The following is a 20,973-nucleotide window of genomic DNA, read 5'->3' as shown; positions in this document are numbered from 1 at the left end:
CTTTAATGGAATATTGAAATATTAATGATATCCCCAAAAAGGTGTAGATGCCGAGACCAGGATTCGAACCTGGGTTCTTGCGGCCACAACGCAAAGTCCTAACCACTAGACGATCACGGCTGTTCTACAACCTGAAATGGCCAGCGATTTATACACAGTTTCAGCTTTTCCTTCTTACAATTATAGTCTATAAACACATCGCTTTGTCACAGTATAACGTTGATGACGCCCTCTAAAAACAGCAGGAAGTCCCGAACAAGTCAATGAGCAGAGAGTTTCCGTCATCTACTTATTACACTACAAATGTACATGATGATAGGAGTAACTTACAGTCACAGTATTCACGACACGAAGGTAGCAAATACATCAGAGAGTTATTTGCCATAGAAGATGGACAAGGAAAATATGCCTACTTTTGATGGAAGCAATCAGGAGTGTAACGCCTCAGATAGCTACGTTAGCTACACAATGGACATAAGGCACTCTAAAAATAGGTGCATCTCTATAACTATCGTCGTACCTGGATGGTTACAGACAATGTCTTCAGTTCCCACTGAATTTGTGTTCAACTCAGACGCGTGAAACTCGGCCAAAAGCTGCGCATCTGGTTGGTTGGCCACTGGAAAGCTTCCTGGCTCGGAAAATGCAGAGAAACACATTCTGCAAAAGCTGGGGCAACATGCCGTGACCCGGATTCGAACCGGGGTTCTTGCGGCCACAACGCAAAGTCCTAACCACTAGACGATCACGGCCACCTGTCACCCTGTTATCAGCAAGGCATATTAGCTCAAAACATTCTTGGTTCTGTAACGGCTTGAACTTGATTTCTTTTCACTGTCTTCACAAAATGCAGGGGTAAATTACGTCTTTCCTAAAGGCAACTAAAATATACGTAAATCAGGAGTCTATTTCCAAATTTAATTTGCTGAATTAAAAGGTTTTGAATAGTTTCAAGTCAAATGGTTTTATGCATTGCTTTGAAATGGGCCGACCTGTAAAAGTAAACGTGTGTGCTTTAATGGAATATTGAAATATTAATGATATCCCCAAAAAGGTGTAGATGCCGAGACCAGGATTCGAACCTGGGTTCTTGCGGCCACAACGCAAAGTCCTAACCACTAGACGATCACGGCTGTTCTACAACCTGAAATGGCCAGCGATTTATACACAGTTTCAGCTTTTCCTTCTTACAATTATAGTCTATAAACACATCGCTTTGTCACAGTATAACGTTGATGACGCCCTCTAAAAACAGCAGGAAGTCCCGAACAAGTCAATGAGCAGAGAGTTTCCGTCATCTACTTATTACACTACAAATGTACATGATGATAGGAGTAACTTACAGTCACAGTATTCACGACACGAAGGTAGCAAATACATCAGAGAGTTATTTGCCATAGAAGATGGACAAGGAAAATATGCCTACTTTTGATGGAAGCAATCAGGAGTGTAACGCCTCAGATAGCTACGTTAGCTACACAATGGACATAAGGCACTCTAAAAGTAGGTTCATCTCTATAACTATCGTCGTACCTGGATGGTTACAGACAATGTCTTCAGTTCCCACTGAATTTGTGTTCAACTCAGACGCGTGAAACTCGGCCAAAAGCTGCGCATCTGGTTGGTTGGCCACTGGAAAGCTTCCTGGCTCGGAAAATGCAGAAAAACACATTCTGCAAAAGCTCGGGCAACATGCCGTGACCCGGATTCGAACCGGGGTTCTTGCGGCCACAACGCAAAGTCCTAACCACTAGACGATCACGGCCACCTGTCACCCTGTTATCAGCAAGGCATATTAGCTCAAAACATTCTTGGTTCTGTAACGGCTTGAACTTGATTTCTTTTCACTGTCTTCACAAAATGCAGGGGTAAATTACGTCTTTCCTAAAGGCAACTAAAATATACGTAAATCAGGAGTCTATTTCCAAATTTAATTTGCTGAATTAAAAGGTTTTGAATAGTTTCAAGTCAAATGGTTTTATGCATTGCTTTGAAATGGGCCGACCTGTAAAAGTAAACGTGTGTGCTTTAATGGAATATTGAAATATTAATGATATCCCCAAAAAGGTGTAGATGCCGAGACCAGGATTCGAACCTGGGTTCTTGCGGCCACAACGCAAAGTCCTAACCACTAGACGATCACGGCTGTTCTACAACCTGAAATGGCCAGCGATTTATACACAGTTTCAGCTTTTCCTTCTTACAATTATAGTCTATAAACACATCGCTTTGTCACAGTATAACGTTGATGACGCCCTCTAAAAACAGCAGGAAGTCCCGAACAAGTCAGTGAGCAGAGAGTTTCCGTCATCTACTTATTACACTACAAATGTACATGATGATAGGAGTAACTTACAGTCACAGTATTCACGACACGAAGGTAGCAAATACATCAGAGAGTTATTTGCCATAGAAGATGGACAAGGAAAATATGCCTACTTTTGATGGAAGCAATCAGGAGTGTAACGCCTCAGATAGCTACGTTAGCTACACAATGGACATAAGGCACTCTAAAAATAGGTGCATCTCTGTAACTATCGTCGTACCTGGATGGTTACAGACAATGTCTTCAGTTCCCACTGAATTTGTGTTCAACTCAGACGCGTGAAACTCGGCCAAAAGCTGCGCATCTGGTTGGTTGGCCACTGGAAAGCTTCCTGGCTCGGAAAATGCAGAGAAACACATTCTGCAAAAGCTGGGGCAACATGCCGTGACCCGGATTCGAACCGGGGTTCTTGCGGCCACAACGCAAAGTCCTAACCACTAGACGATCACGGCCACCTGTCACCCTGTTATCAGCAAGGCATATTAGCTCAAAACATTCTTGGTTCTGTAACGGCTTGAACTTGATTTCTTTTCACTGTCTTCACAAAATGCAGGGGTAAATTACGTCTTTCCTAAAGGCAACTAAAATATACGTAAATCAGGAGTCTATTTCCAAATTTAATTTGCTGAATTAAAAGGTTTTGAATAGTTTCAAGTCAAATGGTTTTATGCATTGCTTTGAAATGGGCCGACCTGTAAAAGTAAACGTGTGTGCTTTAATGGAATATTGAAATATTAATGATATCCCCAAAAAGGTGTAGATGCCGAGACCAGGATTCGAACCTGGGTTCTTGCGGCCACAACGCAAAGTCCTAACCACTAGACGATCACGGCTGTTCTACAACCTGAAATGGCCAGCGATTTATACACAGTTTCAGCTTTTCCTTCTTACAATTATAGTCTATAAACACATCGCTTTGTCACAGTATAACGTTGATGACGCCCTCTAAAAACAGCAGGAAGTCCCGAACAAGTCAGTGAGCAGAGAGTTTCCGTCATCTACTTATTACACTACAAATGTACATGATGATAGGAGTAACTTACAGTCACAGTATTCACGACACGAAGGTAGCAAATACATCAGAGAGTTATTTGCCATAGAAGATGGACAAGGAAAATATGCCTACTTTTGATGGAAGCAATCAGGAGTGTAACGCCTCAGATAGCTACGTTAGCTACACAATGGACATAAGGCACTCTAAAAATAGGTGCATCTCTGTAACTATCGTCGTACCTGGATGGTTACAGACAATGTCTTCAGTTCCCACTGAATTTGTGTTCAACTCAGACGCGTGAAACTCGGCCAAAAGCTGCGCATCTGGTTGGTTGGCCACTGGAAAGCTTCCTGGCTCGGAAAATGCAGAGAAACACATTCTGCAAAAGCTCGGGCAACATGCCGTGACCCGGATTCGAACCGGGGTTCTTGCGGCCACAACGCAAAGTCCTAACCACTAGACGATCACGGCCACCTGTCACCCTGTTATCAGCAAGGCATATTAGCTCAAAACATTCTTGGTTCTGTAACGGCTTGAACTTGATTTCTTTTCACTGTCTTCACAAAATGCAGGGGTAAATTACGTCTTTCCTAAAGGCAACTAAAATATACGTAAATCAGGAGTCTATTTCCAAATTTAATTTGCTGAATTAAAAGGTTTTGAATAGTTTCAAGTCAAATGGTTTTATGCATTGCTTTGAAATGGGCCGACCTGTAAAAGTAAACGTGTGTGCTTTAATGGAATATTGAAATATTAATGATATCCCCAAAAAGGTGTAGATGCCGAGACCAGGATTCGAACCTGGGTTCTTGCGGCCACAACGCAAAGTCCTAACCACTAGACGATCACGGCTGTTCTACAACCTGAAATGGCCAGCGATTTATACACAGTTTCAGCTTTTCCTTCTTACAATTATAGTCTATAAACACATCGCTTTGTCACAGTATAACGTTGATGACGCCCTCTAAAAACAGCAGGAAGTCCCGAACAAGTCAGTGAGCAGAGAGTTTCCGTCATCTACTTATTACAGTACAAATGTACATGATGATAGGAGTAACTTACAGTCACAGTATTCACGACACGAAGGTAGCAAATACATCAGAGAGTTATTTGCCATAGAAGATGGACAAGGAAAATATGCCTACTTTTGATGGAAGCAATCAGGAGTGTAACGCCTCAGATAGCTACGTTAGCTACACAATGGACATAAGGCACTCTAAAAATAGGTGCATCTCTGTAACTATCGTCGTACCTGGATGGTTACAGACAATGTCTTCAGTTCCCACTGAATTTGTGTTCAACTCAGACGCGTGAAACTCGGCCAAAAGCTGCGCATCTGGTTGGTTGGCCACTGGAAAGCTTCCTGGCTCGGAAAATGCAGAGAAACACATTCTGCAAAAGCTGGGGCAACATGCCGTGACCCGGATTCGAACCGGGGTTCTTGCGGCCACAACGCAAAGTCCTAACCACTAGACGATCACGGCCACCTGTCACCCTGTTATCAGCAAGGCATATTAGCTCAAAACATTCTTGGTTCTGTAACGGCTTGAACTTGATTTCTTTTCACTGTCTTCACAAAATGCAGGGGTAAATTACGTCTTTCCTAAAGGCAACTAAAATATACGTAAATCAGGAGTCTATTTCCAAATTTAATTTGCTGAATTAAAAGGTTTTGAATAGTTTCAAGTCAAATGGTTTTATGCATTGCTTTGAAATGGGCCGACCTGTAAAAGTAAACGTGTGTGCTTTAATGGAATATTGAAATATTAATGATATCCCCAAAAAGGTGTAGATGCCGAGACCAGGATTCGAACCTGGGTTCTTGCGGCCACAACGCAAAGTCCTAACCACTAGACGATCACGGCTGTTCTACAACCTGAAATGGCCAGCGATTTATACACAGTTTCAGCTTTTCCTTCTTACAATTATAGTCTATAAACACATCGCTTTGTCACAGTATAACGTTGATGACGCCCTCTAAAAACAGCAGGAAGTCCCGAACAAGTCAGTGAGCAGAGAGTTTCCGTCATCTACTTATTACACTACAAATGTACATGATGATAGGAGTAACTTACAGTCACAGTATTCACGACACGAAGGTAGCAAATACATCAGAGAGTTATTTGCCATAGAAGATGGACAAGGAAAATATGCCTACTTTTGATGGAAGCAATCAGGAGTGTAACGCCTCAGATAGCTACGTTAGCTACACAATGGACATAAGGCACTCTAAAAATAGGTGCATCTCTGTAACTATCGTCGTACCTGGATGGTTACAGACAATGTCTTCAGTTCCCACTGAATTTGTGTTCAACTCAGACGCGTGAAACTCGGCCAAAAGCTGCGCATCTGGTTGGTTGGCCACTGGAAAGCTTCCTGGCTCGGAAAATGCAGAGAAACACATTCTGCAAAAGCTCGGGCAACATGCCGTGACCCGGATTCGAACCGGGGTTCTTGCGGCCACAACGCAAAGTCCTAACCACTAGACGATCACGGCCACCTGTCACCCTGTTATCAGCAAGGCATATTAGCTCAAAACATTCTTGGTTCTGTAACGGCTTGAACTTGATTTCTTTTCACTGTCTTCACAAAATGCAGGGGTAAATTACGTCTTTCCTAAAGGCAACTAAAATATACGTAAATCAGGAGTCTATTTCCAAATTTAATTTGCTGAATTAAAAGGTTTTGAATAGTTTCAAGTCAAATGGTTTTATGCATTGCTTTGAAATGGGCCGACCTGTAAAAGTAAACGTGTGTGCTTTAATGGAATATTGAAATATTAATGATATCCCCAAAAAGGTGTAGATGCCGAGACCAGGATTCGAACCTGGGTTCTTGCGGCCACAACGCAAAGTCCTAACCACTAGACGATCACGGCTGTTCTACAACCTGAAATGGCCAGCGATTTATACACAGTTTTTAGCTTTTCCTTCTTACAATTATAGTCTATAAACACATCGCTTTGTCACAGTATAACGTTGATGACGCCCTCTAAAAACAGCAGGAAGTCCCGAACAAGTCAATGAGCAGAGAGTTTCCGTCATCTACTTATTACACTACAAATGTACATGATGATAGGAGTAACTTACAGTCACAGTATTCACGACACGAAGGTAGCAAATACATCAGAGAGTTATTTGCCATAGAAGATGGACAGGGAAAATATGCCTACTTTTGATGGAAGCAATCAGGAGTGTAACGCCTCAGATAGCTACGTTAGCTACACAATGGACATAAGGCACTCTAAAAGTAGGTGCATCTCTATAACTATCGTCGTACCTGGATGGTTACAGACAATGTCTTCATTTCCCACTGAATTTGTGTTCAACTCAGACGCGTGAAACTCGGCCAAAAGCTGCGCATCTGGTTGGTTGGCCACTGGAAAGCTTCCTGGCTCGGAAAATGCAGAGAAACACATTCTGCAAAAGCTGGGGCAACATGCCGTGACCCGGATTCGAACCGGGGTTCTTGCGGCCACAACGCAAAGTCCTAACCACTAGACGATCACGGCCACCTGTCACCCTGTTATCAGCAAGGCATATTAGCTCAAAACATTCTTGGTTCTGTAACGGCTTGAACTTGATTTCTTTTCACTGTCTTCACAAAATGCAGGGGTAAATTACGTCTTTCCTAAAGGCAACTAAAATATACGTAAATCAGGAGTCTATTTCCAAATTTAATTTGCTGAATTAAAAGGTTTTGAATAGTTTCAAGTCAAATGGTTTTATGCATTGCTTTGAAATGGGCCGACCTGTAAAAGTAAACGTGTGTGCTTTAATGGAATATTGAAATATTAATGATATCCCCAAAAAGGTGTAGATGCCGAGACCAGGATTCGAACCTGGGTTCTTGCGGCCACAACGCAAAGTCCTAACCACTAGACGATCACGGCTGTTCTACAACCTGAAATGGCCAGCGATTTATACACAGTTTCAGCTTTTCCTTCTTACAATTATAGTCTATAAACACATCGCTTTGTCACAGTATAACGTTGATGACGCCCTCTAAAAACAGCAGGAAGTCCCGAACAAGTCAGTGAGCAGAGAGTTTCCGTCATCTACTTATTACACTACAAATGTACATGATGATAGGAGTAACTTACAGTCACAGTATTCACGACACGAAGGTAGCAAATACATCAGAGAGTTATTTGCCATAGAAGATGGACAAGGAAAATATGCCTACTTTTGATGGAAGCAATCAGGAGTGTAACGCCTCAGATAGCTACGTTAGCTACACAATGGACATAAGGCACTCTAAAAATAGGTGCATCTCTGTAACTATCGTCGTACCTGGATGGTTACAGACAATGTCTTCAGTTCCCACTGAATTTGTGTTCAACTCAGACGCGTGAAACTCGGCCAAAAGCTGCGCATCTGGTTGGTTGGCCACTGGAAAGCTTCCTGGCTCGGAAAATGCAGAGAAACACATTCTGCAAAAGCTCGGGCAACATGCCGTGACCCGGATTCGAACCGGGGTTCTTGCGGCCACAACGCAAAGTCCTAACCACTAGACGATCACGGCCACCTGTCACCCTGTTATCAGCAAGGCATATTAGCTCAAAACATTCTTGGTTCTGTAACGGCTTGAACTTGATTTCTTTTCACTGTCTTCACAAAATGCAGGGGTAAATTACGTCTTTCCTAAAGGCAACTAAAATATACGTAAATCAGGAGTCTATTTCCAAATTTAATTTGCTGAATTAAAAGGTTTTGAATAGTTTCAAGTCAAATGGTTTTATGCATTGCTTTGAAATGGGCCGACCTGTAAAAGTAAACGTGTGTGCTTTAATGGAATATTGAAATATTAATGATATCCCCAAAAAGGTGTAGATGCCGAGACCAGGATTCGAACCTGGGTTCTTGCGGCCACAACGCAAAGTCCTAACCACTAGACGATCACGGCTGTTCTACAACCTGAAATGGCCAGCGATTTATACACAGTTTCAGCTTTTCCTTCTTACAATTATAGTCTATAAACACATCGCTTTGTCACAGTATAACGTTGATGACGCCCTCTAAAAACAGCAGGAAGTCCCGAACAAGTCAATGAGCAGAGAGTTTCCGTCATCTACTTATTACACTACAAATGTACATGATGATAGGAGTAACTTACAGTCACAGTATTCACGACACGAAGGTAGCAAATACATCAGAGAGTTATTTGCCATAGAAGATGGACAAGGAAAATATGCCTACTTTTGATGGAAGCAATCAGGAGTGTAACGCCTCAGATAGCTACGTTAGCTACACAATGGACATAAGGCACTCTAAAAATAGGTGCATCTCTGTAACTATCGTCGTACCTGGATGGTTACAGACAATGTCTTCAGTTCCCACTGAATTTGTGTTCAACTCAGACGCGTGAAACTCGGCCAAAAGCTGCGCATCTGGTTGGTTGGCCACTGGAAAGCTTCCTGGCTCGGAAAATGCAGAGAAACACATTCTGCAAAAGCTCGGGCAACATGCCGTGACCCGGATTCGAACCGGGGTTCTTGCGGCCACAACGCAAAGTCCTAACCACTAGACGATCACGGCCACCTGTCACCCTGTTATCAGCAAGGCATATTAGCTCAAAACATTCTTGGTTCTGTAACGGCTTGAACTTGATTTCTTTTCACTGTCTTCACAAAATGCAGGGGTAAATTACGTCTTTCCTAAAGGCAACTAAAATATACGTAAATCAGGAGTCTATTTCCAAATTTAATTTGCTGAATTAAAAGGTTTTGAATAGTTTCAAGTCAAATGGTTTTATGCATTGCTTTGAAATGGGCCAACCTGTAAAAGTAAACGTGTGTGCTTTAATGGAATATTGAAATATTAATGATATCCCCAAAAAGGTGTAGATGCCGAGACCAGGATTCGAACCTGGGTTCTTGCGGCCACAACGCAAAGTCCTAACCACTAGACGATCACGGCTGTTCTACAACCTGAAATGGCCAGCGATTTATACACAGTTTCAGCTTTTCCTTCTTACAATTATAGTCTATAAACACATCGCTTTGTAACAGTATAACGTTGATGACGCCCTCTAAAAACAGCAGGAAGTCCCGAACAAGTCAGTGAGCAGAGAGTTTCCGTCATCTACTTATTACACTACAAATGTACATGATGATAGGAGTGACTTACAGTCACAGTATTCACGACACGAAGGTAGCAAATACATCAGAGAGTTATTTGCCATAGAAGATGGACAAGGAAAATATGCCTACTTTTGATGGAAGCAATCAGGAGTGTAACGCCTCAGATAGCTACGTTAGCTACACAATGGACATAAGGCACTCTAAAAATAGGTGCATCTCTGTAACTATCGTCGTACCTGGATGGTTACAGACAATGTCTTCAGTTCCCACTGAATTTGTGTTCAACTCAGACGCGTGAAACTCGGCCAAAAGCTGCGCATCTGGTTGGTTGGCCACTGGAAAGCTTCCTGGCTCGGAAAATGCAGAGAAACACATTCTGCAAAAGCTCGGGCAACATGCCGTGACCCGGATTCGAACCGGGGTTCTTGCGGCCACAACGCAAAGTCCTAACCACTAGACGATCACGGCCACCTGTCACCCTGTTATCAGCAAGGCATATTAGCTCAAAACATTCTTGGTTCTGTAACGGCTTGAACTTGATTTCTTTTCACTGTCTTCACAAAATGCAGGGGTAAATTACGTCTTTCCTAAAGGCAACTAAAATATACGTAAATCAGGAGTCTATTTCCAAATTTAATTTGCTGAATTAAAAGGTTTTGAATAGTTTCAAGTCAAATGGTTTTATGCATTGCTTTGAAATGGGCCGACCTGTAAAAGTAAACGTGTGTGCTTTAATGGAATATTGAAATATTAATGATATCCCCAAAAAGGTGTAGATGCCGAGACCAGGATTCGAACCTGGGTTCTTGCGGCCACAACGCAAAGTCCTAACCACTAGACGATCACGGCTGTTCTACAACCTGAAATGGCCAGCGATTTATACACAGTTTCAGCTTTTCCTTCTTACAATTATAGTCTATAAACACATCGCTTTGTAACAGTATAACGTTGATGACGCCCTCTAAAAACAGCAGGAAGTCCCGAACAAGTCAGTGAGCAGAGAGTTTCCGTCATCTACTTATTACACTACAAATGTACATGATGATAGGAGTGACTTACAGTCACAGTATTCACGACACGAAGGTAGCAAATACATCAGAGAGTTATTTGCCATAGAAGATGGACAAGGAAAATATGCCTACTTTTGATGGAAGCAATCAGGAGTGTAACGCCTCAGATAGCTACGTTAGCTACACAATGGACATAAGGCACTCTAAAAATAGGTGCATCTCTATAACTATCGTCGTACCTGGATGGTTACAGACAATGTCTTCAGTTCCCACTGAATTTGTGTTCAACTCAGACGCGTGAAACTCGGCCAAAAGCTGCGCATCTGGTTGGTTGGCCACTGGAAAGCTTCCTGGCTCGGAAAATGCAGAGAAACACATTCTGCAAAAGCTCGGGCAACATGCCGTGACCCGGATTCGAACCGGGGTTCTTGCGGCCACAACGCAAAGTCCTAACCACTAGACGATCACGGCCACCTGTCACCCTGTTATCAGCAAGGCATATTAGCTCAAAACATTCTTGGTTCTGTAACGGCTTGAACTTGATTTCTTTTCACTGTCTTCACAAAATGCAGGGGTAAATTACGTCTTTCCTAAAGGCAACTAAAATATACGTAAATCAGGAGTCTATTTCCAAATTTAATTTGCTGAATTAAAAGGTTTTGAATAGTTTCAAGTCAAATGGTTTTATGCATTGCTTTGAAATGGGCCTACCTGTAAAAGTAAACGTGTGTGCTTTAATGGAATATTGAAATATTAATGATATCCCCAAAAAGGTGTAGATGCCGAGACCAGGATTCGAACCTGGGTTCTTGCGGCCACAACGCAAAGTCCTAACCACTAGACGATCACGGCTGTTCTACAACCTGAAATGGCCAGCGATTTATACACAGTTTCAGCTTTTCCTTCTTACAATTATAGTCTATAAACACATCGCTTTGTCACAGTATAACGTTGATGACGCCCTCTAAAAACAGCAGGAAGTCCCGAACAAGTCAATGAGCAGAGAGTTTCCGTCATCTACTTATTACACTACAAATGTACATGATGATAGGAGTAACTTACAGTCACAGTATTCACGACACGAAGGTAGCAAATACATCAGAGAGTTATTTGCCATAGAAGATGGACAAGGAAAATATGCCTACTTTTGATGGAAGCAATCAGGAGTGTAACGCCTCAGATAGCTACGTTAGCTACACAATGGACATAAGGCACTCTAAAAATAGGTGCATCTCTGTAACTATCGTCGTACCTGGATGGTTACAGACAATGTCTTCAGTTCCCACTGAATTTGTGTTCAACTCAGACGCGTGAAACTCGGCCAAAAGCTGCGCATCTGGTTGGTTGGCCACTGGAAAGCTTCCTGGCTCGGAAAATGCAGAGAAACACATTCTGCAAAAGCTCGGGCAACATGCCGTGACCCGGATTCGAACCGGGGTTCTTGCGGCCACAACGCAAAGTCCTAACCACTAGACGATCACGGCCACCTGTCACCCTGTTATCAGCAAGGCATATTAGCTCAAAACATTCTTGGTTCTGTAACGGCTTGAACTTGATTTCTTTTCACTGTCTTCACAAAATGCAGGGGTAAATTACGTCTTTCCTAAAGGCAACTAAAATATACGTAAATCAGGAGTCTATTTCCAAATTTAATTTGCTGAATTAAAAGGTTTTGAATAGTTTCAAGTCAAATGGTTTTATGCATTGCTTTGAAATGGGCCGACCTGTAAAAGTAAACGTGTGTGCTTTAATGGAATATTGAAATATTAATGATATCCCCAAAAAGGTGTAGATGCCGAGACCAGGATTCGAACCTGGGTTCTTGCGGCCACAACGCAAAGTCCTAACCACTAGACGATCACGGCTGTTCTACAACCTGAAATGGCCAGCGATTTATACACAGTTTCAGCTTTTCCTTCTTACAATTATAGTCTATAAACACATCGCTTTGTCACAGTATAACGTTGATGACGCCCTCTAAAAACAGCAGGAAGTCCCGAACAAGTCAGTGAGCAGAGAGTTTCCGTCATCTACTTATTACACTACAAATGTACATGATGATAGGAGTAACTTACAGTCACAGTATTCACGACACGAAGGTAGCAAATACATCAGAGAGTTATTTGCCATAGAAGATGGACAAGGAAAATATGCCTACTTTTGATGGAAGCAATCAGGAGTGTAACGCCTCAGATAGCTACGTTAGCTACACAATGGACATAAGGCACTCTAAAAATAGGTGCATCTCTGTAATTATCGTCGTACCTGGATGGTTACAGACAATGTCTTCATTTCCCACTGAATTTGTGTTCAACTCAGACGCGTGAAACTCGGCCAAAAGCTGCGCATCTGGTTGGTTGGCCACTGGAAAGCTTCCTGGCTCGGAAAATGCAGAGAAACACATTCTGCAAAAGCTCGGGCAACATGCCGTGACCCGGATTCGAACCGGGGTTCTTGCGGCCACAACGCAAAGTCCTAACCACTAGACGATCACGGCCACCTGTCACCCTGTTATCAGCAAGGCATATTAGCTCAAAACATTCTTGGTTCTGTAACGGCTTGAACTTGATTTCTTTTCACTGTCTTCACAAAATGCAGGGGTAAATTACGTCTTTCCTAAAGGCAACTAAAATATACGTAAATCAGGAGTCTATTTCCAAATTTAATTTGCTGAATTAAAAGGTTTTGAATAGTTTCAAGTCAAATGGTTTTATGCATTGCTTTGAAATGGGCCGACCTGTAAAAGTAAACGTGTGTGCTTTAATGGAATATTGAAATATTAATGATATCCCCAAAAAGGTGTAGATGCCGAGACCAGGATTCGAACCTGGGTTCTTGCGGCCACAACGCAAAGTCCTAACCACTAGACGATCACGGCTGTTCTACAACCTGAAATGGCCAGCGATTTATACACAGTTTCAGCTTTTCCTTCTTACAATTATAGTCTATAAACACATCGCTTTGTCACAGTATAACGTTGATGACGCCCTCTAAAAACAGCAGGAAGTCCCGAACAAGTCAATGAGCAGAGAGTTTCCGTCATCTACTTATTACACTACAAATGTACATGATGATAGGAGTAACTTACAGTCACAGTATTCACGACACGAAGGTAGCAAATACATCAGAGAGTTATTTGCCATAGAAGATGGACAAGGAAAATATGCCTACTTTTGATGGAAGCAATCAGGAGTGTAACGCCTCAGATAGCTACGTTAGCTACACAATGGACATAAGGCACTCTAAAAATAGGTGCATCTCTATAACTATCGTCGTACCTGGATGGTTACAGACAATGTCTTCAGTTCCCACTGAATTTGTGTTCAACTCAGACGCGTGAAACTCGGCCAAAAGCTGCGCATCTGGTTGGTTGGCCACTGGAAAGCTTCCTGGCTCGGAAAATGCAGAGAAACACATTCTGCAAAAGCTCGGGCAACATGCCGTGACCCGGATTCGAACCGGGGTTCTTGCGGCCACAACGCAAAGTCCTAACCACTAGACGATCACGGCTGTTCTACAACCTGAAATGGCCAGCGATTTATACACAGTTTCAGCTTTTCCTTCTTACAATTATAGTCTATAAACACATCGCTTTGTCACAGTATAACGTTGATGACGCCCTCTAAAAACAGCAGGAAGTCCCGAACAAGTCAGTGAGCAGAGAGTTTCCGTCATCTACTTATTACACTACAAATGTACATGATGATAGGAGTAACTTACAGTCACAGTATTCACGACACAAAGGTAGCAAATACATCAGAGAGTTATTTGCCATAGAAGATGGACAAGGAAAATATGCCTACTTTTGATGGAAGCAATCAGGAGTGTAACGCCTCAGATAGCTACGTTAGCTACACAATGGACATAAGGCACTCTAAAAATAGGTGCATCTCTATAACTATCGTCGTACCTGGATGGTTACAGACAATGTCTTCATTTCCCACTGAATTTGTGTTCAACTCAGACGCGTGAAACTCGGCCAAAAGCTGCGCATCTGGTTGGTTGGCCACTGGAAAGCTTCCTGGCTCGGAAAATGCAGAGAAACACATTCTGCAAAAGCTCGGGCAACATGCCGTGACCCGGATTCGAACCGGGGTTCTTGCGGCCACAACGCAAAGTCCTAACCACTAGACGATCACGGCCACCTGTCACCCTGTTATCAGCAAGGCATATTAGCTCAAAACATTCTTGGTTCTGTAACGGCTTGAACTTGATTTCTTTTCACTGTCTTCACAAAATGCAGGGGTAAATTACGTCTTTCCTAAAGGCAACTAAAATATACGTAAATCAGGAGTCTATTTCCAAATTTAATTTGCTGAATTAAAAGGTTTTGAATAGTTTCAAGTCAAATGGTTTTATGCATTGCTTTGAAATGGGCCGACCTGTAAAAGTAAACGTGTGTGCTTTAATGGAATATTGAAATATTAATGATATCCCCAAAAAGGTGTAGATGCCGAGACCAGGATTCGAACCTGGGTTCTTGCGGCCACAACGCAAAGTCCTAACCACTAGACGATCACGGCTGTTCTACAACCTGAAATGGCCAGCGATTTATACACAGTTTCAGCTTTTCCTTCTTACAATTATAGTCTATAAACACATCGCTTTGTCACAGTATAACGTTGATGACGCCCTCTAAAAACAGCAGGAAGTCCCGAACAAGTCAGTGAGCAGAGAGTTTCCGTCATCTACTTATTACACTACAAATGTACATGATGATAGGAGTAACTTACAGTCACAGTATTCACGACACGAAGGTAGCAAATACATCAGAGAGTTATTTGCCATAGAAGATGGACAAGGAAAATATGCCTACTTTTGATGGAAGCAATCAGGAGTGTAACGCCTCAGATAGCTACGTTAGCTACACAATGGACATAAGGCACTCTAAAAGTAGGTGCATCTCTATAACTATCGTCGTACCTGGATGGTTACAGACAATGTCTTCATTTCCCACTGAATTTGTGTTCAACTCAGACGCGTGAAACTCGGCCAAAAGCTGCGCATCTGGTTGGTTGGCCACTGGAAAGCTTCCTGGCTCGGAAAATGCAGAGAAACACATTCTGCAAAAGCTCGGGCAACATGCCGTGACCCGGATTCGAACCGGGGTTCTTGCGGCCACAACGCAAAGTCCTAACCACTAGACGATCACGGCCACCTGTCACCCTGTTATCAGCAAGGCATATTAGCTCAAAACATTCTTGGTTCTGTAACGGCTTGAACTTGATTTCTTTTCACTGTCTTCACAAAATGCAGGGGTAAATTATGTCTTTCCTAAAGGCAACTAAAATATACGTAAATCAGGAGTCTATTTCCAAATTTAATTTGCTGAATTAAAAGGTTTTGAATAGTTTCAAGTCAAATGGTTTTATGCATTGCTTTGAAATGGGCCGACCTGTAAAAGTAAACGTGTGTGCTTTAATGGAATATTGAAATATTAATGATATCCCCAAAAAGGTGTAGATGCCGAGACCAGGATTCGAACCTGGGTTCTTGCGGCCACAACGCAAAGTCCTAACCACTAGACGATCACGGCTGTTCTACAACCTGAAATGGCCAGCGATTTATACACAGTTTCAGCTTTTCCTTCTTACAATTATAGTCTATAAACACATCGCTTTGTCACAGTATAACGTTGATGACGCCCTCTAAAAACAGCAGGAAGTCCCGAACAAGTCAATGAGCAGAGAGTTTCCGTCATCTACTTATTACACTACAAATGTACATGATGATAGGAGTAACTTACAGTCACAGTATTCACGACACGAAGGTAGCAAATACATCAGAGAGTTATTTGCCATAGAAGATGGACAAGGAAAATATGCCTACTTTTGATGGAAGCAATCAGGAGTGTAACGCCTCAGATAGCTACGTTAGCTACACAATGGACATAAGGCACTCTAAAAGTAGGTGCATCTCTATAACTATCGTCGTACCTGGATGATTACAGACAATGTCTTCATTTCCCACTGAATTTGTGTTCAACTCAGACGCGTGAAACTCGGCCAAAAGCTGCGCATCTGGTTGGTTGGCCACTGGAAAGCTTCCTGGCTCGGAAAATGCAGAGAAACACATTCTGCAAAAGCTCGGGCAACATGCCGTGACCCGGATTCGAACCGGGGTTCTTGCGGCCACAACGCAAAGTCCTAACCACTAGACGATCACGGCCACCTGTCACCCTGTTATCAGCAAGGCATATTAGCTCAAAACATTCTTGGTTCTGTAACGGCTTGAACTTGATTTCTTTTCACTGTCTTCACAAAATGCAGGGGTAAATTACGTCTTTCCTAAAGGCAACTAAAATATACGTAAATCAGGAGTCTATTTCCAAATTTAATTTGCTGAATTAAAAGGTTTTGAATAGTTTCAAGTCAAATGGTTTTATGCATTGCTTTGAAATGGGCCGACCTGTAAAAGTAAACGTGTGTGCTTTAATGGAATATTGAAATATTAATGATATCCCCAAAAAGGTGTAGATGCCGAGACCAGGATTCGAACCTGGGTTCTTGCGGCCACAACGCAAAGTCCTAACCACTAGACGATCACGGCTGTTCTACAACCTGAAATGGCCAGCGATTTATACACAGTTTCAGCTTTTCCTTCTTACAATTATAGTCTATAAACACATCGCTTTGTCACAGTATAACGTTGATGACGCCCTCTAAAAACAGCAGGAAGTCCCGAACAAGTCAGTGAGCAGAGAGTTTCCGTCATCTACTTATTACACTACAAATGTACATGATGATAGGAGTAACTTACAGTCACAGTATTCACGACACGAAGGTAGCAAATACATCAGAGAGTTATTTGCCATAGAAGATGGACAAGGAAAATATGCCTACTTTTGATGGAAGCAATCAGGAGTGTAACGCCTCAGATAGCTACGTTAGCTACACAATGGACATAAGGCACTCTAAAAATAGGTGCATCTCTATAACTATCGTCGTACCTGGATGGTTACAGACAATGTCTTCAGTTCCCACTGAATTTGTGTTCAACTCAGACGCGTGAAACTCGGCCAAAAGCTGCGCATCTGGTTGGTTGGCCACTGGAAAGCTTCCTGGCTCGGAAAATGCAGAGAAACACATTCTGCAAAAGCTCGGGCAACATGCCGTGACCCGGATTCGAACCGGGGTTCTTGCGGCCACAACGCAAAGTCCTAACCACTAGACGATCACGGCTGTTCTACAACCTGAAATGGCCAGCGATTTATACACAGTTTCAGCTTTTCCTTCTTACAATTATAGTCTATAAACACATCGCTTTGTCACAGTATAACGTTGATGACGCCCTCTAAAAACAGCAGGAAGTCCCGAACAAGTCAGTGAGCAGAGAGTTTCCGTCATCTACTTATTACACTACAAATGTACATGATGATAGGAGTAACTTACAGTCACAGTATTCACGACACGAAGGTAGCAAATACATCAGAGAGTTATTTGCCATAGAAGATGGACAAGGAAAATATGCCTACTTTTGATGGAAGCAATCAGGAGTGTAACGCCTCAGATAGCTACGTTAGCTACACAATGGACATAAGGCTCTCTAAAAGTAGGTGCATCTCTATAACTATCGTCGTACCTGGATGGTTACAGACAATGTCTTCATTTCCCACTGAATTTGTGTTCAACTCAGACGCGTGAAACTCGGCCAAAAGCTGCGCATCTGGTTGGTTGGCCACTGGAAAGCTTCCTGGCTCGGAAAATGCAGAGAAACACATTCTGCAAAAGCTCGGGCAACATGCCGTGACCCGGATTCGAACCGGGGTTCTTGCGGCCACAACGCAAAGTCCTAACCACTAGACGATCACGGCCACCTGTCACCCTGTTATCAGCAAGGCATATTAGCTCAAAACATTCTTGGTTCTGTAACGGCTTGAACTTGATTTCTTTTCACTGTCTTCACAAAATGCAGGGGTAAATTACGTCTTTCCTAAAGGCAACTAAAATATACGTAAATCAGGAGTCTATTTCCAAATTTAATTTGCTGAATTAAAAGGTTTTGAATAGTTTCAAGTCAAATGGTTTTATGCATTGCTTTGAAATGGGCCGACCTGTAAAAGTAAACGTGTGTGCTTTAATGGAATATTGAAATATTAATGATATCCCCAAAAAGGTGTAGATGCCGAGACCAGGATTCGAACCTGGGTTCTTGCGGCCACAACGCAAAGTCCTAACCACTAGACGATCACGGCTGTTCTACAACCTGAAATGGCCAGCGATTTATACACAGTTTCAGCTTTTCCTTCTTACAATTATAGTCTATAAACACATCGCTTTGTCACAGTATAACGTTGATGACGCCCTCTAAAAACAGCAGGAAGTCCCGAACAAGTCAGTGAGCAGAGAGTTTCCGTCATCTACTTATTACACTACAAATGTACATGATGATAGGAGTAACTTACAGTCACAGTATTCACGACACGAAGGTAGCAAATACATCAGAGAGTTATTTGCCATAGAAGATGGACAAGGAAAATATGCCTACTTTTGATGGAAGCAATCAGGAGTGTAACGCCTCAGATAGCTACGTTAGCTACACAATGGACATAAGGCACTCTAAAAGTAGGTGCATCTCTATAACTATCGTCGTACCTGGATGGTTACAGACAATGTCTTCAGTTCCCACTGAATTTGTGTTCAACTCAGACGCGTGAAACTCGGCCAAAAGCTGCGCATCTGGTTGGTTGGCCACTGGAAAGCTTCCTGGCTCGGAAAATGCAGAGAAACACATTCTGCAAAAGCTCGGGCAACATGCCGTGACCCGGATTCGAACCGGGGTTCTTGCGGCCACAACGCAAAGTCCTAACCACTAGACGATCACGGCCACCTGTCACCCTGTTATCAGCAAGGCATATTAGCTCAAAACATTCTTGGTTCTGTAACGGCTTGAACTTGATTTCTTTTCACTGTCTTCACAAAATGCAGGGGTAAATTACGTCTTTCCTAAAGGCAACTAAAATATACGTAAATCAGGAGTCTATTTCCAAATTTAATTTGCTGAATTAAAAGGTTTTGAATAGTTTCAAGTCAAATGGTTTTATGCATTGCTTTGAAATGGGCCGACCTGTAAAAGTAAACGTGTGTGCTTTAATGGAATATTGAAATATTAATGATATCCCCAAAAAGGTGTAGATGCCGAGACCAGGATTCGAACCTGGGTTCTTGCGGCCACAACGCAAAGTCCTAACCACTAGACGATCACGGCTGTTCTACAACCTGAAATGGCCAGCGATTTATACACAATTTCAGCTTTTCCTTCTTACAATTATAGTCTATAAACACATCGCTTTGTCACAGTATAACGTTGATGACGCCCTCTAAAAACAGCAGGAAGTCCCGAACAAGTCAGTGAGCAGAGAGTTTCCGTCATCTACTTATTACACTACAAATGTACATGATGATAGGAGTAACTTACAGTCACAGTATTCACGACACGAAGGTAGCAAATACATCAGAGAGTTATTTGCCATAGAAGATGGACAAGGAAAATATGCCTACTTTTGATGGAAGCAATCAGGAGTGTAACGCCTCAGATAGCTACGTTAGCTACACAATGGACATAAGGCACTCTAAAAGTAGGTGCATCTCTATAACTATCGTCGTACCTGGATGGTTACAGACAATGTCTTCATTTCCCACTGAATTTGTGTTCAACTCAGACGCGTGAAACTCGGCCAAAAGCTGCGCATCTGGTTGGTTGGCCACTGGAAAGCTTCCTGGCTCGGAAAATGCAGAGAAACACATTCTGCAAAAGCTCGGGCAACATGCCGTGACCCGGATTCGAACAGGGGTTCTTGCGGCCACAACGCAAAGTCCTAACCACTAGACGATCACGGCCACCTGTCACCCTGTTATCAGCAAGGCATATTAGCTCAAAACATTCTTGGTTCTGTAACGGCTTGAACTTGATTTCTTTTCACTGTCTTCACAAAATGCAGGGGTAAATTACGTCTTTCCTAAAGGCAACTAAAATATACGTAAATCAGGAGTCTATTTCCAAATTTAATTTGCTGAATTAAAAGGTTTTGAATAGTTTCAAGTCAAATGGTTTTATGCATTGCTTTGAAATGGGCCGACCTGTAAAAGTAAACGTGTGTGCTTTAATGGAATATTGAAATATTAATGATATCCCCAAAAAGGTGTAGATGCCGAGACCAGGATTCGAACCTGGGTTCTTGCGGCCACAACGCAAAGTCCTAACCACTAGACGATCACGGCTGTTCTACAACCTGAAATGGCCAGCGATTTATACACAGTTTCAGCTTTTCCTTCTTACAATTATAGTCTATAAACACATCGCTTTGTCACAGTATAACGTTGATGACGCCCTCTAAAAACAGCAGGAAGTCCCGAACAAGTCAATGAGCAGAGAGTTTCCGTCATCTACTTATTACACTACAAATGTACATGATGATAGGAGTAACTTACAGTCACAGTATTCACGACACGAAGGTAGCAAATACATCAGAGAGTTATTTGCCATAGAAGATGGACAAGGAAAATATGCCTACTTTTGATGGAAGCAATCAGGAGTGTAACGCCTCAGATAGCTACGTTAG

At 42.4% G+C, this 20,973-nt stretch overlaps 41 non-coding genes across 41 annotated transcripts; all 41 read right to left on the bottom strand.

The window, feature by feature from the left end:
- Window positions 1-48: 48 nt before the first annotated feature.
- Trnah-gug (transfer RNA histidin (anticodon GUG)) lies at window positions 49-120 on the bottom strand. Its single transcript has one exon. It is a non-coding gene; the product is annotated as a tRNA-His (tRNA).
- A 560-nt stretch (window positions 121-680) lies between these two features.
- Trnah-gug (transfer RNA histidin (anticodon GUG)) lies at window positions 681-752 on the bottom strand. The gene has a single exon. It is a non-coding gene; the product is annotated as a tRNA-His (tRNA).
- A 309-nt stretch (window positions 753-1,061) lies between these two features.
- On the bottom strand, window positions 1,062-1,133 carry Trnah-gug (transfer RNA histidin (anticodon GUG)). The gene has a single exon. It is a non-coding gene; the product is annotated as a tRNA-His (tRNA).
- Window positions 1,134-1,693: 560 nt separating this feature from the next.
- On the bottom strand, window positions 1,694-1,765 carry Trnah-gug (transfer RNA histidin (anticodon GUG)). The gene has a single exon. It is a non-coding gene; the product is annotated as a tRNA-His (tRNA).
- A 309-nt stretch (window positions 1,766-2,074) lies between these two features.
- Trnah-gug (transfer RNA histidin (anticodon GUG)) lies at window positions 2,075-2,146 on the bottom strand. Its single transcript has one exon. It is a non-coding gene; the product is annotated as a tRNA-His (tRNA).
- Window positions 2,147-2,706: 560 nt separating this feature from the next.
- Trnah-gug (transfer RNA histidin (anticodon GUG)) lies at window positions 2,707-2,778 on the bottom strand. Its single transcript has one exon. It is a non-coding gene; the product is annotated as a tRNA-His (tRNA).
- Window positions 2,779-3,087: 309 nt separating this feature from the next.
- Trnah-gug (transfer RNA histidin (anticodon GUG)) lies at window positions 3,088-3,159 on the bottom strand. Its single transcript has one exon. It is a non-coding gene; the product is annotated as a tRNA-His (tRNA).
- A 560-nt stretch (window positions 3,160-3,719) lies between these two features.
- Window positions 3,720-3,791, bottom strand: Trnah-gug (transfer RNA histidin (anticodon GUG)). Its single transcript has one exon. It is a non-coding gene; the product is annotated as a tRNA-His (tRNA).
- Window positions 3,792-4,100: 309 nt separating this feature from the next.
- Window positions 4,101-4,172, bottom strand: Trnah-gug (transfer RNA histidin (anticodon GUG)). The gene has a single exon. It is a non-coding gene; the product is annotated as a tRNA-His (tRNA).
- Window positions 4,173-4,732: 560 nt separating this feature from the next.
- On the bottom strand, window positions 4,733-4,804 carry Trnah-gug (transfer RNA histidin (anticodon GUG)). Its single transcript has one exon. It is a non-coding gene; the product is annotated as a tRNA-His (tRNA).
- Window positions 4,805-5,113: 309 nt separating this feature from the next.
- Window positions 5,114-5,185, bottom strand: Trnah-gug (transfer RNA histidin (anticodon GUG)). The gene has a single exon. It is a non-coding gene; the product is annotated as a tRNA-His (tRNA).
- Window positions 5,186-5,745: 560 nt separating this feature from the next.
- Trnah-gug (transfer RNA histidin (anticodon GUG)) lies at window positions 5,746-5,817 on the bottom strand. The gene has a single exon. It is a non-coding gene; the product is annotated as a tRNA-His (tRNA).
- Window positions 5,818-6,126: 309 nt separating this feature from the next.
- Window positions 6,127-6,198, bottom strand: Trnah-gug (transfer RNA histidin (anticodon GUG)). The gene has a single exon. It is a non-coding gene; the product is annotated as a tRNA-His (tRNA).
- A 561-nt stretch (window positions 6,199-6,759) lies between these two features.
- On the bottom strand, window positions 6,760-6,831 carry Trnah-gug (transfer RNA histidin (anticodon GUG)). The gene has a single exon. It is a non-coding gene; the product is annotated as a tRNA-His (tRNA).
- Window positions 6,832-7,140: 309 nt separating this feature from the next.
- Trnah-gug (transfer RNA histidin (anticodon GUG)) lies at window positions 7,141-7,212 on the bottom strand. Its single transcript has one exon. It is a non-coding gene; the product is annotated as a tRNA-His (tRNA).
- Window positions 7,213-7,772: 560 nt separating this feature from the next.
- On the bottom strand, window positions 7,773-7,844 carry Trnah-gug (transfer RNA histidin (anticodon GUG)). The gene has a single exon. It is a non-coding gene; the product is annotated as a tRNA-His (tRNA).
- A 309-nt stretch (window positions 7,845-8,153) lies between these two features.
- On the bottom strand, window positions 8,154-8,225 carry Trnah-gug (transfer RNA histidin (anticodon GUG)). Its single transcript has one exon. It is a non-coding gene; the product is annotated as a tRNA-His (tRNA).
- A 560-nt stretch (window positions 8,226-8,785) lies between these two features.
- On the bottom strand, window positions 8,786-8,857 carry Trnah-gug (transfer RNA histidin (anticodon GUG)). Its single transcript has one exon. It is a non-coding gene; the product is annotated as a tRNA-His (tRNA).
- A 309-nt stretch (window positions 8,858-9,166) lies between these two features.
- Window positions 9,167-9,238, bottom strand: Trnah-gug (transfer RNA histidin (anticodon GUG)). Its single transcript has one exon. It is a non-coding gene; the product is annotated as a tRNA-His (tRNA).
- A 560-nt stretch (window positions 9,239-9,798) lies between these two features.
- Trnah-gug (transfer RNA histidin (anticodon GUG)) lies at window positions 9,799-9,870 on the bottom strand. Its single transcript has one exon. It is a non-coding gene; the product is annotated as a tRNA-His (tRNA).
- Window positions 9,871-10,179: 309 nt separating this feature from the next.
- On the bottom strand, window positions 10,180-10,251 carry Trnah-gug (transfer RNA histidin (anticodon GUG)). The gene has a single exon. It is a non-coding gene; the product is annotated as a tRNA-His (tRNA).
- Window positions 10,252-10,811: 560 nt separating this feature from the next.
- On the bottom strand, window positions 10,812-10,883 carry Trnah-gug (transfer RNA histidin (anticodon GUG)). Its single transcript has one exon. It is a non-coding gene; the product is annotated as a tRNA-His (tRNA).
- A 309-nt stretch (window positions 10,884-11,192) lies between these two features.
- Trnah-gug (transfer RNA histidin (anticodon GUG)) lies at window positions 11,193-11,264 on the bottom strand. The gene has a single exon. It is a non-coding gene; the product is annotated as a tRNA-His (tRNA).
- A 560-nt stretch (window positions 11,265-11,824) lies between these two features.
- Trnah-gug (transfer RNA histidin (anticodon GUG)) lies at window positions 11,825-11,896 on the bottom strand. The gene has a single exon. It is a non-coding gene; the product is annotated as a tRNA-His (tRNA).
- Window positions 11,897-12,205: 309 nt separating this feature from the next.
- Window positions 12,206-12,277, bottom strand: Trnah-gug (transfer RNA histidin (anticodon GUG)). Its single transcript has one exon. It is a non-coding gene; the product is annotated as a tRNA-His (tRNA).
- A 560-nt stretch (window positions 12,278-12,837) lies between these two features.
- Window positions 12,838-12,909, bottom strand: Trnah-gug (transfer RNA histidin (anticodon GUG)). The gene has a single exon. It is a non-coding gene; the product is annotated as a tRNA-His (tRNA).
- A 309-nt stretch (window positions 12,910-13,218) lies between these two features.
- Window positions 13,219-13,290, bottom strand: Trnah-gug (transfer RNA histidin (anticodon GUG)). The gene has a single exon. It is a non-coding gene; the product is annotated as a tRNA-His (tRNA).
- A 560-nt stretch (window positions 13,291-13,850) lies between these two features.
- Window positions 13,851-13,922, bottom strand: Trnah-gug (transfer RNA histidin (anticodon GUG)). Its single transcript has one exon. It is a non-coding gene; the product is annotated as a tRNA-His (tRNA).
- A 560-nt stretch (window positions 13,923-14,482) lies between these two features.
- Trnah-gug (transfer RNA histidin (anticodon GUG)) lies at window positions 14,483-14,554 on the bottom strand. Its single transcript has one exon. It is a non-coding gene; the product is annotated as a tRNA-His (tRNA).
- Window positions 14,555-14,863: 309 nt separating this feature from the next.
- Window positions 14,864-14,935, bottom strand: Trnah-gug (transfer RNA histidin (anticodon GUG)). The gene has a single exon. It is a non-coding gene; the product is annotated as a tRNA-His (tRNA).
- A 560-nt stretch (window positions 14,936-15,495) lies between these two features.
- Trnah-gug (transfer RNA histidin (anticodon GUG)) lies at window positions 15,496-15,567 on the bottom strand. Its single transcript has one exon. It is a non-coding gene; the product is annotated as a tRNA-His (tRNA).
- A 309-nt stretch (window positions 15,568-15,876) lies between these two features.
- Window positions 15,877-15,948, bottom strand: Trnah-gug (transfer RNA histidin (anticodon GUG)). The gene has a single exon. It is a non-coding gene; the product is annotated as a tRNA-His (tRNA).
- A 560-nt stretch (window positions 15,949-16,508) lies between these two features.
- Window positions 16,509-16,580, bottom strand: Trnah-gug (transfer RNA histidin (anticodon GUG)). Its single transcript has one exon. It is a non-coding gene; the product is annotated as a tRNA-His (tRNA).
- A 309-nt stretch (window positions 16,581-16,889) lies between these two features.
- Window positions 16,890-16,961, bottom strand: Trnah-gug (transfer RNA histidin (anticodon GUG)). The gene has a single exon. It is a non-coding gene; the product is annotated as a tRNA-His (tRNA).
- A 560-nt stretch (window positions 16,962-17,521) lies between these two features.
- Trnah-gug (transfer RNA histidin (anticodon GUG)) lies at window positions 17,522-17,593 on the bottom strand. The gene has a single exon. It is a non-coding gene; the product is annotated as a tRNA-His (tRNA).
- Window positions 17,594-18,153: 560 nt separating this feature from the next.
- Window positions 18,154-18,225, bottom strand: Trnah-gug (transfer RNA histidin (anticodon GUG)). The gene has a single exon. It is a non-coding gene; the product is annotated as a tRNA-His (tRNA).
- Window positions 18,226-18,534: 309 nt separating this feature from the next.
- Trnah-gug (transfer RNA histidin (anticodon GUG)) lies at window positions 18,535-18,606 on the bottom strand. Its single transcript has one exon. It is a non-coding gene; the product is annotated as a tRNA-His (tRNA).
- Window positions 18,607-19,166: 560 nt separating this feature from the next.
- On the bottom strand, window positions 19,167-19,238 carry Trnah-gug (transfer RNA histidin (anticodon GUG)). Its single transcript has one exon. It is a non-coding gene; the product is annotated as a tRNA-His (tRNA).
- Window positions 19,239-19,547: 309 nt separating this feature from the next.
- On the bottom strand, window positions 19,548-19,619 carry Trnah-gug (transfer RNA histidin (anticodon GUG)). Its single transcript has one exon. It is a non-coding gene; the product is annotated as a tRNA-His (tRNA).
- A 560-nt stretch (window positions 19,620-20,179) lies between these two features.
- Trnah-gug (transfer RNA histidin (anticodon GUG)) lies at window positions 20,180-20,251 on the bottom strand. Its single transcript has one exon. It is a non-coding gene; the product is annotated as a tRNA-His (tRNA).
- A 309-nt stretch (window positions 20,252-20,560) lies between these two features.
- Window positions 20,561-20,632, bottom strand: Trnah-gug (transfer RNA histidin (anticodon GUG)). The gene has a single exon. It is a non-coding gene; the product is annotated as a tRNA-His (tRNA).
- Between the last annotated feature and the right edge of the window lie 341 nt (window positions 20,633-20,973).

The sequence above is a fragment of the Haliotis cracherodii genome, unplaced genomic scaffold (genome assembly GCF_022045235.1).
Source record: "Haliotis cracherodii isolate W230 unplaced genomic scaffold, xgHalCrac1.p SCAF_11, whole genome shotgun sequence".
In the NCBI taxonomy this organism is placed as follows: domain Eukaryota; kingdom Metazoa; phylum Mollusca; class Gastropoda; order Lepetellida; family Haliotidae; genus Haliotis; species Haliotis cracherodii.
Note: the sequence above shows the minus strand (reverse complement) of the source record. Positions and strands in the feature narration are given on the sequence as shown.